Source organism: Arabidopsis thaliana, chromosome 5 (genome assembly GCF_000001735.4).
Source record: "Arabidopsis thaliana chromosome 5, partial sequence".
NCBI lineage: Eukaryota > Viridiplantae > Streptophyta > Magnoliopsida > Brassicales > Brassicaceae > Arabidopsis > Arabidopsis thaliana.
This window is the reverse complement of record NC_003076.8, coordinates 11,780,382-11,799,257: the sequence shown is the minus strand read 5'-3', so window position 1 is coordinate 11,799,257 and position 18,876 is coordinate 11,780,382. Positions and strand designations below refer to the sequence as shown.

The following is an 18,876-nucleotide window of genomic DNA, read 5'->3' as shown; positions in this document are numbered from 1 at the left end:
ATTAGTTGTTAAAGAAATCCAAATCCGCTACATGTATCAAAGTGTTGAGAAAGCTTCTCCTAAAGTTAAGAGAAAAGAAAAGAATGATTAGAAAAAGGGCTTAAAAGATTCATGAATGCAAAGGGTAGAGTTAAGTTCTTATATTGGGATTAGAGATGGGATTACCATTAGAGCTTCATTTGACATACTCTGGGTAGATGGGATCTTATCTCTATATGCATAGCTTGGAACTTACGTTTAGCATTCTACTAAAGTGTAATCATTTTTTGAGAGATCCCTTGTTACGGAAACCTATTCTGTAAGGGACCATCTTTGTCTCTTGACCTTTTACCTTAGCCAAATGAGTTCATTGATGATGCATTGCTTGATTCACGTTCCAGAACTAATGAATGTTAAAGGGATTGGTAGATTTGAAAACATGTGTAGGTCGAGCATATGAGTCGGATTGATTGATAATGAGGCATGGTTAACGTTTTTAAGTAGAATTCGATCATCTTGCGGCTTCGAACTTTCAACTTGGAAATTGATTTCATCTGGTTTATCTGGTGCTTTGGCTCTGAGTCCCCGCTTTCAAACCTCACCTCCAGCTTGTTCTTAATTGTTTGCTTGAGGGCAAGCAAAGACTAAATTTGGGGGAGTTGATAAGTGTGTATTTTGCATGTTTTGATCATCTATTTGTTAACACTTTAGCATCATATCATCACTGTTTTATACCATTTCTCATCATTTGTCATCACTTTACATATTTAGGATAGGTTTGCATGCATGTTGCATATTTGTGTTTATTTCAGGTGACTTGGAGCTGTTGACGAGCTAACTGGAAGAAGGGGACCTGATCATGTCAAACCACTCGACCCCGTGGTTGAGTAGGAGCTTCAAGATCTCAAGAGACCACTCGACCACCTGGTCGAGTAGAGGACTTCTCGATTTCATCACATCACTCGACCCCTAGGTCGAGTGTCTTCATCCCCATCACTTGACCATCACTCGATCACATCACTCGACCCCGTGGTCGAGTGTCTTTACCTCCATTACCTGATCATCACTCGACCACATCACTCTACCAGGAAGTCGAGTATCACCATCACCACCACTCGACTACATACTCGATGGCAAGCTTCAGAGTCTTCTTCATTCTGCACTCAACCAGACACTCAAGCACAAGGAAGAAAAGAAGACTCCAGCTATTCACTCGACCTCCCACTCGACCGCATGGGTCCAGTACAGTTTTTAATCCGTCCCAATACTGTGTCGTTTTAAGTATTAGGATTTTGGAATATTTGGCTATAAGTAGCATGTACTTCACATTTTCGAAAACAAGTTTTTTTCTAGTTTTATTCCGCAAACACTGTGTTCTAGACCTTTGTAATCCGGATTTCTCTTTGTCTATTCAGTATCCAACATTCGTTCTTGATTTCTTTTACTGTTCTTCATTCTGTTATCACCCTGCTGTTATCATGTTCTTAACCTGTTCAACGTTTATGCTTTCTACTATGATGTTTGAGTAGTGAATAGGTTTCTGAGGATGGGTTAGAGTAGTGTAGAATTCTCAGTATGCTAGGTGATTGAGTATTGATTGATAGATCCCTTCTGGATTAGTTGTTCGTAATGCCTATTGCTTTCTTATCAACTGGAATTTGAGCCCAGATATTTCTGCGCCCAAAAGCTGTTCGATGAAATGTCTGAACCACTAATTCTAGAGATTCGTGGCCCTGTACCAAGTTATTTGTTGCAGGGAGCGTTTTGGTTTTAACTTGTTGATTCGTAATGCCTGTTAGGTTAGCTCTCGTCAATGGTGATTGAGTCTGGGACTAGGTTAACTTGAGGGTCTCTGTTGCGGTGGCACTTAAATTTGGTTAATGAACTCGTTGTCTAGGGATAATTTATTGAGCATGTCAATCACCTGTAAATTGAGGAAACGAAACTACTCAATTACCCCATCCTCGGGAATTCTTTATCTGATTGAATTCTTTATTTACTCTACTGTTGTTTACTACATCTGGTCATCTGTTGCTTAATTTCTGCAATTCTTTCTTGTTACTCGACCTCATACTCGACCACCCAGTTGTCTAGCAACAGACTGTGCAGTCGAGTATCTATGTTTTATTTTTTGTCTGCTACTCGACCTGTCACTCAACCTCACCCAATGCTCTTCAAAGAGCTGTTTTCTGTTTTCCACATGTTTACTTAGGACTGCTAGAACACACCACAACCTGTTATTGCTTGGCTTGACTTAGTGACTTCTGATCACATCTTGATAGTTAGCATCACACCCATTTGGATTGACAACCTTCAGTACTACAACGACATGATAGTGCTTTAGGATTAATTGATCTTAAAAACCTATTATCAGTAGCCGAAGTCCGTATGAGTCTTAGTCTTTCTATCTTCTAACAAAGATTCAAAACTTAGGTTTTTAAGATCTGGTTATGGTTCTAGTTGTCATACTCACTCATACACATGGCATCTAGTAATATTTGACTCCAAAACACTAACCAAGCTTCTTCTTGCTTCTCAAAGCTTTGATGGTGTAGCTAAACCCCGTATGAGTCTTTGGCTTTGTATCTTCTAACAAGGAAACACTACTTAGGCTTTTAAGATCCAGTTGCGGTTTAAGTTCTTATACTCAATCATACACATCACATCAAGTCATATTCGACTCCAAAACACTAACCAAGCTTCTTCTTGCTTCTCAAAGCTTTGATGGTGTAGCCGAAGTCCGTATGAGTGTTTGTCTTTGTATCTTCAAACAAGGATACTATACTTAGTCTGTTAAAATCCAATTGCGGTTCTAGTTGTTATTCTCACTTATACACATGACGTCTACGCATATTTCACTCCAAAACTCTAATCTAACTTCTTTTTGCTTCTCAAAGCTTTGATGGTTTAGCCAAAGTCCATATGAGTCTTTGTCTTTGTATGTTTTAACAAGGATACAATACTTAGGCTTTTGAGATCTTTTTCTGATTCTAGTTGTTATACTCACTCATACACATGACATCTAGTCATATTTGACTCCAAAACACTAACCAAGTTTGTTCTTGCTTCTCAAAGCTTTGATGGTGTAGCTAAAATCCGTATGAGTCTTTGGCTTTGTATCTTCTAACAAGGAAACATTACTTAGGCTTTTAAGCTCCTGTTGCAGTTTAAGTTCTTATACTCAATCATACACATCACATCAAGTCATATTCGACTCCAAAACACTAACCGTGCTTCTTCTTGCTTCTCAAAGCTTTTTTGGTTTAGCCGAAGTACATATGAGTATTTGTCTTTGTAACTTCTAACAAGGATACAATACTTATGCTTTTAAAATCCGGTTGCGGTTCTAGTTGTTATACTCACTCATACACATGACATCTAGTTATATTTTATTCCACAACATTAACGAAGACTCTTCTTGCTTCTCAAAGCTTTGATGGTGTAGATGAAGTCCGTATGAGTCTTTGGCTTTCTATCTTTTTATAACAAAACACTTCTTAGGGTTTTAAAATCCGATTGCGGTTTCAGTTTTTATACTCAATCATACACATGACATCAAGTCATATTCGAATCCAAAACACTAACCAAGCTTCTTCTTGCTTCTCAAAGCATTGATAGTGTAGCCGAAGTCCGTATGAGTCTTTCTCTTTGTCTCTTCTTACAAAGATTCAATACTTAGGTTTTTAAGGTCAAGTTATGGTTCTAGTTGTCATACTCACTCATACACATGACATCTAATAATATTTGACTCCAAAACACTAACCAAGCTTCTTCTTGATTCTCAAGGCTTTGATGGTGTAACTAAATTCCGTATGAGTCTTTGGCTTTGTAACTTCTAACAAGGAAACACTACTTAGGCTTTTAAGATCTGTTTGCGGTTTAAGTTCTTATACTCAATCATACACATCACATCAAGTCATATTCGACTCCAAAACACTAACCAAGCTTCTTTTTCCTTCTCAAAGCTTTGATGGTGTAGCCGAAGTCCGTATGAGTGTTTGTCTTTGTATCTTCTTACAAGGATACAATACTTAGGCTTTTAAAATCCAATTGCGGTTATAGTTGTTATACTCACTCATACACATGACATCTAGTCATACTTGACTCCTAAACAGTAACCAAGCTTCTTCTTACTTCTCAAACCTTTGATGGTGTAGCTAAACTCTGTATGAGTCTTTGCCTTTGTATCTTATATCAAGGAAACACTACTTAGACTTTTAAGCTCCGGTTGCAGTTTAAGTTCTTATACTCAATCATACACATCACATCAAGTCATTTTCAACTCCAACACACTAACCAAGCTTGTCTTCCTTCTCAAAGCTTTGATGGTGTAGCCAAAGTCCGTATGAGTGTTTGTCTTTGTATCTTCTTACAAGGATACAATACTTAGGCTCTTAAAATCCAATTGCGGTTCTAGTTGTTATATTCACTCATACACATGACATCTAGTCATATTTGACTCATAAACAGTAACCAAGCTTCTTCTTACTTCTCAAAGCTTTGATGGTGTAGCTAAACTCCGTATGAGTCTATGCCTTTGTATCTTCTATCAAGGAAACACTACTTAAGCTTTTAAGGTTTAAGTTCTTATACTTAATCATACACATCACATCAAGTTATTTTCGACTCCAAAACATTAACCAAGCTTCTTCTTGCTTCTCAAAGCATTGATAGTGTAGTCGAAGTCCGTATGAGTCTTTGTCTTTGTATCTTCTTACAAAGATTCAATACTTAGGATTTTAAGGTCCGATTATGGTTCTAGTTGTCATACTCACTCATACACATGACATCAAATAATATTTGACTCCAAAACACTAACCAAGCTTCTTCTTGATTCTCAAGGCTTTGATGGTGTAACTAAATTCCGTATGAGGCTTTGGCTTTGTGTCTTCTAACAAGGAAACACTACTTAGGCTTTTAAGATCCGGTTGCGTTTTAAGTTCTCATACTCAATCATACACATCGCATCAAGTCATATTCGACTCCAAAACACTAACCAAGCTTGTCTTCCTTCTCAAAGCTTTAATGGTGTAGCCGAAGTCCGTATGAGTGTTTGTCTTTGTATCTTCTTACAAGGATACAATACTTAGGCTTTTAAAATCCAATTGCGGTTCTAGTTGTTATATTCACTCATACACATGACATCTAGTCATATTTGACTCATAAACAGTAACCAAGCTTCTTCTTACTTCTCAAAGCTTTGATGGTGTAGCTAAACTCCGTATGCGTCTATGCCTTTGTATCTTGTATCAAGGAAACACTACTTAGGCTTTTAAGCTCCGGTTGCGGTTTAAGTTCTTATACTTAATCATACACATCACATCAAGTTATTTTCGACTCCAAAACATTAACCAAGCTTCTTCTTCTCAAAGTTTTGATGGTGTTGACGAAGTTGGTATGAGTGTTTGTCTTTGTATCTTCTAACAAGGATACAATACTTAGGCTTTTAAAATCCAATTGCGGTTCTAATTGTAATACTCACTGTTACACATGACATCTAGTCATATTTCACTCAAAAACACTAACCAAGCTTCTTCTTGCTTTTCAAAGCTTTGATGGTTTAGCCGAAGTGCATATGAGTATTTGTCTTTGTATCTTTTAACAAGGATACAATACTTAGGCTTTTAAGATCCGTAGCGGTTATAGTCTTTATACTCAGTCATACACATGACATCAAGTCATATTTGAATCCAAAACACTAACCAAGCTTCTTCTTTCTTCTCAAAGCATTGATAGTGTAGCCGAAGTCTGTAAGAGTCTTTGTCTTTGTATCTTCTTACAAAGATTCAATACTTAGGATTTTAAGGTCCGGTTACGGTTCTAGTTGTCATAGTCACTCATAGACATGACATCTAATCATATTTGACTCCAAAACACTAACCAAGCTTCTTCTTGATTCTCAAGGAATTGATGGTGTAACCAAAGTCCGTATGAGGTTTTGGCTTTGTATCTTCTAACAAGGAAACACTACTTAGGCTTTTAAGATCCGATTGCGGTTTAAGTTCTTATACTCAATCATACACATCACATCAAGTCATATTCGACTCCAAAACACTAACCAAGCTTCTTCTTGCTTCTCAAAGCTTTGATGGTGTAGCCGAAGTACGTATGAGTGTTTGTCTTTGTATCTTCTTACAAGGATACAATACTTAGGCTTTTAAAATCCAATTGCGGTTATAGTTGTTATACTCACTCATACACATGACATCTAGTCATACTTGACTCCTAAACAGTAACCAAGCTTCTTCTTACTTCTCAACGCTTTGATGGTGTAGCTAAACTCTGTATGAGTCTTTGCCTTTGTATCTTCTATCAAGGAAACACTACTTAGACTTTTAAGCTCCGGTTGCAGTTTAAGTTCTTATACTCAATCATACACATCACATCAAGTCATTTTCGACTCCAAAACACTAACCAAGCTTGTCTTCCTTCTCAAAGCTTTGATGGTGTAGCCGAAGTGCGTATGAGTGTTTGTCTTTGTATCTTCTTACAAGGATACAATACTTAGGCTCTTAAAATCCAATTGCGGTTCTAGTTGTTATATTCACTCATACACATGACATCTAGTCATATTTGACTCATAAACAGTAACCAAGCTTCTTCTTACTTCTCAAAGCTTTGATGGTGTAGCTAAACTCCGTATGAGTCTATGCCTTTGTATCTTCTATCAAGGAAACACTACTTAGGCTTTTAAGCTTCGGTTGCGGTTTAAGTTCTATACTTAATCATACACATCACATCAAGTCATTTTCGACTCCAAAACATTAACCAAGCTTCTTCTTGCTTCTCAAAGCATTGATAGTGTAGTCGAAGTCCGTATGAGTCTTTGTCTTTGTATCTTCTTACAAAGATTCAATACTTAGGATTTTAAGGTCCGATTATGGTTCTAGTTATCATACTCACTCATACACATGACATCTAATAATATTTGACTCCAAAACACTAACCAAGCTTCTTCTTGATTCTCAAGGCTTTGATGGTGTAACTAAATTCCGTATGAGGCTTTGGCTTTGTATCTTCGAACATGGAAACACTACTTAGGCTTTTAAGATCCGGTTGCGGTTTAAGTTCTCATACTCAATCATACACATCGCATCAAGTCATATTCGACTCCAAAACACTAACCAAGCTTGTCTTCCTTCTCAAAGCTTTGATGGTGTAGCTGAAGTCCGTATGAGTGTTTGTCTTTGTATCTTCTTACAAGGATACAATACTTAGGCTTTTAAAATCCAATTGCGGTTCTAGTTGTTATATTCACTCATACACATGACATCTAGTCATATTTGACTCATAAACAGTAACCAAGCTTCTTCTTACTTCTCAAAGCTTTGATGGTGTAGCTAAACTCCGTATGAGTCTATGCCTTTGTATCTTCTATCAAGGAAACACTACTTAGGCTTTTAAGCTCCGGTTGCGGTTTAAGTTCTTATACTTAATCATACACATCAGATCAAGTTATTTTCGACTCCAAAACATTAACCAAGCTTCTTCTTCTCAAAGTTTTGATGGTCTTGACGAAGTTGGTATGAGTGTTTGTCTTTGTATCTTCTAACAAGGATACAATACTTAGGCTTTTAAAATCCAATTGTGGTTCTAAATGTTATACTCACTAATACACATGACATCTAGTCATATTTCACTCAAAAACACTAACCAAGCTTCTTCTTGCTTTTCAAAGCTTTGATGGTTTAGCCGAAGTGCATATGAGTATTTGTCTTTGTATCTTTTAACAAGGATACAATACTTAGGCTTTTAAGATCCGTAGCGGTTATAGTCTTTATACTCAGTCATACACATGACATCAAGTCATATTTGAATCCAAAACACTAACCAAGCTTCTTCTTTCTTCTCAAAGCATTGATAGTGTAGCCGAAGTCTGTAAGAGTCTTTGTCTTTGTATCTTCTTACAAAGATTCAATACTTAGGATTTTAAGGTCCGGTTACGGTTCTAGTTGTCATACTCACTCATAGACATGACATCTAATCATATTTGACTCCAAAACATTAACCAAGCTTTTTCTTGATTCTCAAGGCATTGATGGTGTAACTAAAGTCCGTATGAGGTTTTGGCTTTGTATCTTCTAACAAGGAAACACTACTTAGGCTTTTAAGATCCGATTGCGGTTTAAGTTCTTATACTCAATCATACACATCACATCAAGTCATATTCGACTCCAAAACACTAAACAAGCTTCTTCTTGCTTCTCAAAGCTTTGATGGTGTAGCCGAAGTCCGTATGAGTGTTTGTCTTTGTATCTTCTTACAAGGATACAATACTTAGGCTTTTAAAATCCAATTGCGGTTATAGTTGTTATACTCACTCATACACATGACATCTAGTCATACTTGACTCCTAAACAGTAACCAAGCTTCTTCTTACTTCTCAAAGCTTTGATGGTGTAGCTAAACTCTGTATGAGTCTTTGCCTTTGTATCTTCTATCAAGGAAACACTACTTAGACTTTTAAGCTCCGGTTGCAGTTTAAGTTCTTATACTCAATCATACACATCACATCAAGTCATTTTCGACTCCAAAACACTAACCAAGCTTGTCTTCCTTCTCAAAGCTTTGATGGTGTAGCCGAAGTGCGTATGAGTGTTTGTCTTTGTATCTTCTTACAAGGATACAATACTTAGGCTCTTAAAATCCAATTGCGGTTCTAGTTGTTATATTCACTCATACACATGACATCTAGTCATATTTGACTCATAAACAGTAACCAAGCTTCTTCTTACTTCTCAAAGCTTTGATGGTGTAGCTAAACTCCGTATGAGTCTATGCCTTTGTATCTTCTATCAAGGAAACACTACTTAGGCCTTTAAGCTTCGGTTGCGGTTTAAGTTCTTATACTTAATCATACACATCACATCAAGTTATTTTCGACTCCAAAACATTAACCAAGCTTCTTCTTGCTTCTCAAAGCATTGATAGTGTAGTCGAAGTCCGTATGAGTCTTTGTCTTTGTATCTTCTTACAAAGATTCAATACTTAGGATTTTAAGGTCCGATTATGGTTCTAGTTGTCATACTCACTCATACACATGACATCTAATAATATTTGACTCCAAAACACTAACCAAGCTACTTCTTGATTCTCAAGGCTTTGATGGTGTAACTAAATTATGTATGAGGCTTTGGCTTTGTATCTTCGAACAAGGAAACACTACTTAGGCTTTTAAGATCCGGTTGCGGTTTAAGTTCTCATACTCAATCATACACATCGCATCAAGTCATATTCGACTCCAAAACACTAACCAAGCTTGTCTTCCTTCTCAAAGCTTTGATGGTGTAGCTGAAGTTCGTATGAGTGTTTCTCTTTGTATCTTCTTACAAGGATACAATACTTAGGCTTTTAAAATCCAATTGCGGTTCTAGTTGTTATATTCACTCATACACATGACATCTAGTCATATTTGACTCATAAACAGTAACCAAGCTTCTTCTTACTTCTCAAAGCTTTGATGGTGTAGCTAAACTCCGTATGAGTCTATGCCTTTGTATCTTCTATCAAGGAAACACTACTTAGGCTTTTAAGCTCCGGTTGCGGTTTAAGTTCTTATACTTAATCATACACATCACATCAAGTTATTTTTCGACTCCAAAACATTAACCAAGCTTCTTCTTCTCAAAGTTTTGATGGTGTTGACGAAGTTCGTATGAGTGTTTGTCTTTGTATCTTCTAACAAGGATACAATACTTAGGCTTTTAAAATCCAATTGCGGTTCTAATTGTTATACTCACTGTTACACATGACATCTAGTCATATTTCACTCAAAAACACTAACCAAGCTTCTTCTTGCTTTTCAAAGCTTTGATGGTTTAGCCGAAGTGCATATGAGTATTTGTCTTTGTATCTTCGAACAAGGATACAGTACTTAGGCTTTTAAGATCCGTAGCGGTTATAGTCTTTATACTCAGTCATACACATGACATCAAGTCATATTTGAATCCAAAACACTAACCAAGCTTCTTCTTTCTTCTCAAAGCATTGATAGTGTAGCCGAAGTCCGTAAGAGTCTTTGTCTTTGTATCTTCTTACAAAGATTCAATACTTAGGATTTTAAGGTCCGGTTACGGTTCTAGTTGTCATACTCACTCATAGACATGACATCTAATCATATTTCACTCCAAAACACTAACCAAGCTTCTTCTTGATTCTCAAGGCATTGATGGTGTAACTAAAGTCCGTATGAGGTTTTGGCTTTGTATCTTCTAACAAGGAAACACTACTTAGGCTTTTAAGATCCGATTGCGGTTTAAGTTCTTATACTCAATCATACACATCACATCAAGTCATATTCGACTCCAAAACACTAACCAATCTTCTTCTTGCTTCTCAAAGCTTTGATGGTGTAGCCGAAGTCCGTATGAGTGTTTGTCTTTGTATCATCTTACAAGGATACACTACTTAAGCATTTAAAATCCAATTGCGGTTCTAGTCGTTATACTCACTCATACAAATGACATCTTGTCATATTTGACTCCAAAACAGTAACCAAGCTTCTTCTAATTTCTCAAAGCTTTGATGGTGTAGCTAAACTCCGTATGTGTCTTTGCCTTTGTATCTTCTATCAAGGAAACAATACTTAGGCTTTTAAGCTCCAGTTGCGGTTTATGTTCTTATACTCAATCATACACATCACAACAAGTAATTTTCGACTCCAAAACACTAACCAAGCTTCTTCTTGCTTCTCAAAGTTTTGATGGTGTTGACGAAGTCCGTATGAGTGTTGGTCTTTTTTATCTTCTAACAAGGATACAATACTTAGGCTTTAAAAATCCAATTGCGGTTCTAGTTGGTATACTCACTCATGCACATGACATCTAGTCATATTTCACTCAAAAACACTAACCAAGCTTCTTCTTGCTTCTCAAAGCTTTGATGGTTTAGCCAAAGTGCATATGAGTATTTGTCTTTGTATCTTCTAACAAGGACACAATACTTAGGCTTTTAAGATCCGTAGCGGTTATAGTCTTTATACTCACTCATACACATGACATCAAATCATATTTGAATCCAAAACACTAACCAAGCTTCTTCTTGCTTCTCAAACCATTGATAGTGTAGCCGAAGTCCGTATGAGTCTTTGTCTTTATATCTTCTTACAAAGATTCAATACTTAGGATTTGAAGGTCCGGTTATGGTTCTAGTTGTCATACTCACTCAAACACTTGACATCTAATAATATTTGACTCCAAAACACTAACCAAGCTTCTTTTTGATTCTCAAGGCATAGATGGTGTAACTAAAGTCCGTATGAGGTTTTGGCTTTGTATCTTCTAACAAGGAAACACTACTTAGGCTTTTAAGATACGGTTGCGGTTTAAGTTCTTATACTCACTCATACACATGACATCAAGTTATATTTGACTCCAAAACACTAACCAAGCTTCTTCTTGCTTCTCAAAGCTTTGACGGTGTAGCCGAAGTCCGTATGAGTCTTTGTCTTTGTATCTTTTAACAAGGATACAATACTTATGCTTTTAAGACCCGTTTGCGGTTTTAGTTGTTATACTCACTCATACACATGACATCTAGTCATATTTGACTCCACAACACTAACCAAGCCCCTTCATCTACTCAAAGCTTTGATGGTAAAGCTAAAGTCCGTATGAGTCTTTGGCTTTATATCTTCTAACAAGGAAACACTACTAAGGTTTTTAAGATCCGGTTGCGATTTAAGTTTTTATACTCAGTCATACACATGACATCAAGTCATATTCGAATCCAAAACACTAACCAAGCTTCTTCTTGCTTCTCAAAGCTTTGATAGTGTAGCCGAAGTCCATATGAGTGTTTGTCTTTGTATCTTCTAACAAAGATTCAATACTTAGGTTTTTAAGATCTGATTATGGTTCTAGTTGTCATAGTACTCTTACACATGACATCTAGTATTATTTGACTCCAAAACACTAACCAAGCTTCTTCTTGCTTTTCAAAGTTTTGATGGGGTAGCTAAAGTCCGTATGAGGATTTGGCTTTGTATCTTCTAAAAAGGAAACACTTCTTAGGCTTTTAAGATCCGGTTGCGGAATAAAATCTTATACCCAATCATACACATCACATCAACTCATATTCGACTCCAAAACACTAACCAAGCTTCTTCTTGATTGTCAATGCTTTGATGGTGTAACTAAAGTTCGTATGAGGCTTTGGCTTTGTATCTTCTAACAAGGAAACACTACTTAGGCTTTTAAGATCCGATTGCGGTTTAAGTTCCTATACTCAATCATACACATCACATCAAGTCATATTCGGCTCCAAAACACTAACCAATCTTCTTCTTGCTTCTCAAAGCGTTGATGGTGTAGCTGAAGTCCGTATGAGTGTTTGTCTTTGTATCTTCTTACAAGAATACAATACTTAGGCTTTTAAAATCCAATTGCGGTTCTAGTTGTTGTACTCACTGATAACACTAGATTTTAACCATTTTAAGCCCTTGTTTTTCATGCATTTAGCTTAGTTTCATGCCTTTTTCATGCATTCTTAGTCCATTTTCCTTCCTTTTCACATTTTGCATTGCATTACATAGCATATTTGCATTTGGAGTGTTTTACAGGTGAAACAGGTGCTTTTGGACCTATTTTGGGAGTTTTTGGAACTAAGAAGTTGAGCTCGTGGTCAATACTCGGGATGTCGTCGAGTGATCAAGCCAAAGAGATGCCACGCAAAGAAATGAAGCTATGCTCGAGATCTAAGCACGGGATAAGGTCGAGTGGTGCATCAGAAGTTTTAGCAGTGCAACAGTGACAACAAAATGTGCAGCAGAAGCCATTTTTGAGGATTTGTGTTGTACTCGACCTTTATACTCGACGTGCATGTCGAGTAAGTGAAGAAAAAGTGAATCTTGAAGATTCGCACCTACTCGACCAAGCTACTCGGACTAGAGCCGAGTGATGTGACCAAGGGAAGCTGCTCGACTTTTCTACTCGGCCTAGACCCGAGTGGTGCTGCGCCGACTTTCTTATTTTGTCTTCTAGCGAATTAGGGCAACCTAGTATTTGCTATAAATAGACCCCTTCCCTTTACCTAATGGAGATTCCTCTTTTATTCCTTTTGTTCTAGCCTCTTTTGTGAAAACCCTAAATATTTTCCTTTAATTTCCTTTTGAATTTTTAAGTTTTTGCAATTATTTTCTTTTACAAAGTTGTTTATCTTGCTTAGATCTATTGCATACTAAGTTTATAATGATTTATGGGTTTTATGATTTTTCTGGGTTTTGTATGATGTTCTTCATAGTTCATGAGTAGTGTTCTTTAGAGTTCTTGAGGATGTGTTAGGTTTAGTTGGATTCTTCTGTTCTTTAGCTAGCTAAGTTTATAAATGCATGATTCCGTTCTGTTTTAGGAGTTCTTAATGCTATTTTCTTTCTGATCAATTGAAAATTGATTTCAGACTTTCTCCACCTAATAAGTGTTTGATGAAATGTCTGAACCAACTTATTTCAGAGATTTGTAGATTCTAGCCCAAGACATTGGATGTTTAGACTGCTTATTGACTTTAATAGATTGGTGTTTAAAGCCTGCTTTGCTATGTTTCATCAATGAAAATTGAGATTAGGAAGTGGTAGAGTTATGAGAATCATTGTCACGAAAGTGGATTGATTTGGTTCTGAATCTATTATCTAGGAATAGCTTGATTGAGTTTGTTAGTTAGCTAAATGGATTGAGGAGTCCACTAGAACCAATTACCCCATTCTTAAGAGCTCTGTTGCGCTTAGATTTATTGAGTTTCGTGTTATTTACTCTTCTACTCGTTCAGTTTAGTTTATCTGCTCGCTTCGCTTTGTTAGTCTGCTCGACTTTGTTACTCGACCTGTTTACTCGACCTGCATGTTCATACTTGGCCGAGCATCTTTACATTCCTCTACTTAGTTCATTGTTTAAGTTTATGCATTGAGAGTTCCTGGTCTGTAGTTTACTTCTTGCTTTTATCACTCATGTTCTTTAATTTCTGCTTAGTATAGTTAGTTTCTTGCATAATCTCTTAGGTTGTTAGATAACTCAAATCATCTAGACTTTGCTTGACTTAGTATTCTCAAATCATATCCTGATTGATAGCAATTACACCCATTTGGATTGACACCTTAAATGTTGCAATGACAGAAGATGCATTTAGGGAATTGACACACAAAACCCTACTATCAATTTGGCGCCGTTGCCGGGGATTGAACCCGGGTCACCCGCATGACAGGCGGGAATACTTACCACTATACTATAACGACTATCAATTTGGCGCCGTTGCCATTTGGGTGTTTTTCTTGTTACATTTAGGATTTCTAAGTTATTAAGATCAAGTTCTATTTCTTTTTTTCTGGTTACTCACTTGTTTCTTCATTTGCTTGTTTTTGTCTCGCAGGTACTCATACTCGACTAGCACGTCGAGTACATCAACCGAATATGATCAAAACGTATGCAAACTTGTTCACAAGGTTCTCGTAATCTCCTGCGATACAGAGACGACATCAACAGGATTCAGCGTGAACTTAGAGAACAACAAGTCACTTCAAACCCAGTAGTGATGGCTAATGAGGTGAATGCTAATGAGTTGCCAGGCAACATAGGTGCTGGTGATGCACCTAGAAACCACCATCAGAGAGCTGGTAGTGTCCCACCTCCTATTCAGAATAACAACTTTGAGATCAAGAGTAGTCTTATCTCCATGATTCAGAGCAACAATGATATGTCTATAATTTACATGATTTAGGCATCCATTCTTCACCAGTTTGTCATTGTTTCATCCACATTTCATCTCATTAGGAGTCGTTTTAGTGTGTTTTACATACTTAGGACGATTTTGCATTAGGATTGCATGTGCATGGCATATTTGGTTGTTTTCAGGTACTTTGGATGCTTTTGGAGTTCAAACAGAGGAAAAACAGAACATGAAGTCAGAATGCCCAATGACGCCTTCAGCAAAAGTACTCTATCGCAGCCTCGGAGCCCTGCCAGGGCAAATCACTCTATCGCAACCCCGGAGAAGCAAGCAGCTCAGTTTCACTCAATCGCGAAGCCGGAGGAATCACCCCATCGGAACCACTCGATCACCAGGAAGCCTATCTGCTCATTCTGCACTCAACCAGACAAGCTGAGAACAAAGAAGAGAAGAGAAGTCGAAGAAACCACTCGATCACCACCTCATGACATCCACTCGATCGCACTCGATCACAGGGTCGCTGGACCATTCAATCTCGACTTCACTGCATCTCACTCGATCGCAAGACGGAGCCCCTGAAGCCCAGTTTGATCAATGACATACTCGATCACTAGGAAGCTCATTTCAGCCCGTCAGATGCCAATGACATATTCGGTCGCAGGATCATGACGTGAAGATTCGCTATATATTTAGTTTCCTTATTTGTTTTATTTCTCGCTTATATAAACTGCCTCTTAGGGTTTTCCCTAGGGCATCCGCTATTATCCATTATTATCTCGCTTTTACATTTTCGCAACTTTGATAGCCGCAGTGTTTCTCCTGCGACTTTGTAGTTTCGCTTTCAAGTATTTGATATTCAGTTTTTGTTTTAGTCTTTCGTCATTTCTGTTATCATGTTTTCAATTGTTGCCTTGTTATTGTCTTTGATTATGTCGGAGTAATGAACTGTATTTCTGAGGATGGGATAGAATAGTTGTGGTTTACTTGGTCGTTTTAGGCGGTTGAGTTTAGAATTCTAGAATCCCTTCTGGATTAGTTGCGCTTATTGCTTGTTTCACTAGCTAATGTGGAGTATGAGTCCAGACGTCCAGCGCTCAGAAGGCGTTTAATGGGCGTTGGATCCTATTAATTCCAGAGATATCTGACTCTACCCCAAGGGATTGGCTGTAGAGAGGGTATTGACTTTAACATGTTGATTCGATAATGCCTGCTTAGTTAGAGATCGCTAAAGGGATTTAGGTCAGTGTCTAGCTTTGCTTGAGGATTTCTATCACAGGAGTGAATTAATCTGTTGTTGAACTTGTTGTCTAGGGATAGCTTCTGTGAAGTTTTGTCAACCGCCTGAATAGATTAAGTAGACCACACTGTTCGATTACCCCATCCTTAGGAATCATTTATCCATTTGATTGCATGTTATCATTTATGCTTTGTCATTTACTTGCCTGCTATTGCCATTTCTGCTTTTAGTTTCATTTCATTTCTGTTATTGTATACTAGGACTGTTAGAACCAACCAACTTTCTGCTTGGCTTGACTTAGAGCTTTCTGATCATTTCTCATCTGTTTGCATCACACCGGATTGGATTGACATCCTAAAATACTACAACGACAGGATAGTGTTTTAGGGATTAATTGAGTAAAAATCCTACAATCAAACAAGTTTCATGGACTGCCAATGGAGGACCCATTGGATCATCTTGATAACTTTGATAGACGTTGTAGTCTCACTAAGATCAATGGAGTTAGTGAAGACAGCTTCAAGCTCAGGTTATTCCCTTTCTCACTTGGAGATAAAGCTCATCTTTGGGAAAAGACTTTGCCCGTTGACTCTTGATAATAGGTTTTTAGTCAATTATCCTAAAACACCAATCATGTCATTGTAGTATTTTAGGTTGTCAATCCAAATGGGTGTGATGCTAACAATCAAGATGTGATCAGAAGTCACTAAGTCAAGCCAAGCATAACAGGTTTTGGTGTGTTCTAGCAGTCCTAAGTGAACATGCAGAAAACAGAAAATCAAACAGAAACAGTAAAACACTTGACCAACACAGCTCTTTGCAGAGCTCTGGGTGAGGTCGAGTGACAGGTCGAGTAACAGACAGGAAATGAAACAGGGATACTCGACTGCATAGTCTGTTGCTAGACAACTGGGTGGTCGAGTATCAGATCGAGTAACAGTAAAGAATTGCAGAAACTAAGCAACAGATGACAGGATGCAGTAAACAGTAGTAGAGTAAACAATAAAATCAATCAGATAAAGAATTTCTAAGGATGGGATAATTGAGTAGTTTCGTTTCCTCAGTTTACAGGTGATTGACATGCTCAATAAATTAACCCTAGACAACAAGTTCATTAACCAAATCTAAGTGCCACCGCAACAGAGACTCTCAAGCTAACCTAGTCCCAGACTCAATCACCATTGACGAAAGCTAACCTAACAGGCATTACGAATCAACAAGTTAAAGCCAAAACGCTCCCTGCAACCAATACCTTGGTACAGGGTCACGAATCTCTGGAATTAGTGGTTCAGACATTTCATCGAATACCTTTTGGGCGCGGAAATATCTGGGCTCAAATTCCAGTTGATCAGAAAGCAATAGGCATTAAGAACAACTAATCCAGAAGGGATCTATCAATCAATACTCAATCACCTAGCATACTGAGAATTCTACACTACTCTAACCCATCCTCAGAAACCTATTCACTACTCAGACATCATAACAGAAAGCATAAACGTTGAACAGGTTGAAGACATGATAACAACAGTGTAACAGTAGTGTGATAACAGAATGAACAACAGTAAACGAAAATCAAGAACCAAAGCTGAATACTGAATAGATAAAGAGAAATCCGGATTACAAAAAGTCTAGAACACAAGGTCTGCGGAAATAAAACTAGGTAAAAACTTCTTTTCTACGAAAATGAGAAGTATATGCTACTTATAGCCACATATCCCGAAACCCTAATACTCAAAACGACGAAGTATTTGGACGGGTTAAGAACTGTACTCGACCCAGGTGGTCGAGTGAGAGGTCGAGTGAATAGCTGGAGTCTTCTTTTCTTCCTTGTGCTCGAGTGTCTGGTTGAGTGCGGAATGAAGAAGGCTCTGAAGCTTGTCATCGAGTATGCAGTCGAGTGGTGTGATGGAGGTACTCGACCTCTAGGCAGAGTGATGTGGTCGAGTAGTGGTCTGGCAGTGAAGGTGAAGACACTTGACCTCATGGTCGAGTGAAGTGATCGAGTGATGGAGACGAGGGCACTCGACCTCATGGTCGAGTGGTGAAGTGAAGTGGTGATGTCCTCTGCTCGACCTGGGGGTCGAGTGGTCTCTTGAGGTCTTGAAGCTCCTACTCGACCTCTGGGTCGAGTGGTTTGTCACGATCAGGTCCGCTTCTTCCAGATAGCTCGTCAACAGCTCCAAATCACATGAAATCAACGCAAATATGCAACATGCATGCAAAACTATCCTAAACATGCAAAGTGATGACAAATGATGTGAAATGGTATAAAACAGTGATGATATGATGCTAAAGTGATGACAAATGGATGCTCAAAACATGCAAAATACACACTTAGCAACTCTCCCAAACTTAGTCTTTGCTTGCCCTCAAGCAAACAATCAAGAACAAGCTGGAGGTGAGGTTTGAAAGCGGGGACTCAGAGCCAAAGCACTAGATAAACCAGATGAAATCAATGTCCAAGTTGAAAGTTCTAAGCTGCAAGATCGAATTCTACTTAAAAACGTTAGCCATGCCTCATCAATCAATCAATCCGACTCATATGCTCGACCTACATAAGTTTTCAAATCTACCAATTCCTTTAACATTCATTAGTTCTGGAACGTGAATCAAGCAATGCATCATTAGTTAAGGTAAAAGGTCAAGAGACAAAGATGGTCCCTTACAGAATAGGCTTCAGTAACAGGGGATCTCTCAAAAAATGATTAAGCTTTAGTAGAATGCTAAAGGTAAGTCCCAAGCTATGCCTACAGAGATAAGATCCCATCTACCCAGAGTACATCAAATGAAGCACTAATGGTAATCCCATCTCCAATCCCAATACAAGAACTAAACTCTACCCTTTGCATTCATGAATCTTTTAAGCCCTTTTTCTAATCATTCTTTTCTTTTCTCTTAACTCTAGGAGAAGCTTTCTCAACACTTTGTTACATCTAGCGGATTTGGATTTCTTTAACAACTAAGGTTCCTGTTTTTAACATTTTAAAGCCAAGGGCTTTTGCCCA

The 18,876-nt window shown here is 37.9% G+C and overlaps 1 non-coding gene and 3 pseudogenes across 4 annotated transcripts; 2 read left to right on the top strand and 2 right to left on the bottom strand.

Annotated features, from left to right (window-relative positions):
* Positions 1–742: 742 nt before the first annotated feature.
* AT5G32035 lies at positions 743–1,354 on the top strand (annotated as a pseudogene; the record flags this gene model as incomplete). Its single annotated transcript has 1 exon — positions 743–1,354.
* A 12,777-nt stretch (positions 1,355–14,131) lies between these two features.
* AT5G32017 lies at positions 14,132–14,203 on the bottom strand. Its single transcript has one exon. It is a non-coding gene; the product is annotated as a tRNA-Asp (tRNA).
* Positions 14,204–14,391: 188 nt separating this feature from the next.
* AT5G31999 lies at positions 14,392–16,461 on the top strand (annotated as a pseudogene; the record flags this gene model as incomplete). The annotated part of the gene is made up of 1 exon: positions 14,392–16,461.
* Positions 16,462–17,450: 989 nt separating this feature from the next.
* Positions 17,451–18,638, bottom strand: AT5G31981 (annotated as a pseudogene; the record flags this gene model as incomplete). The annotated part of the gene is made up of 1 exon: positions 17,451–18,638.
* Between the last annotated feature and the right edge of the window lie 238 nt (positions 18,639–18,876).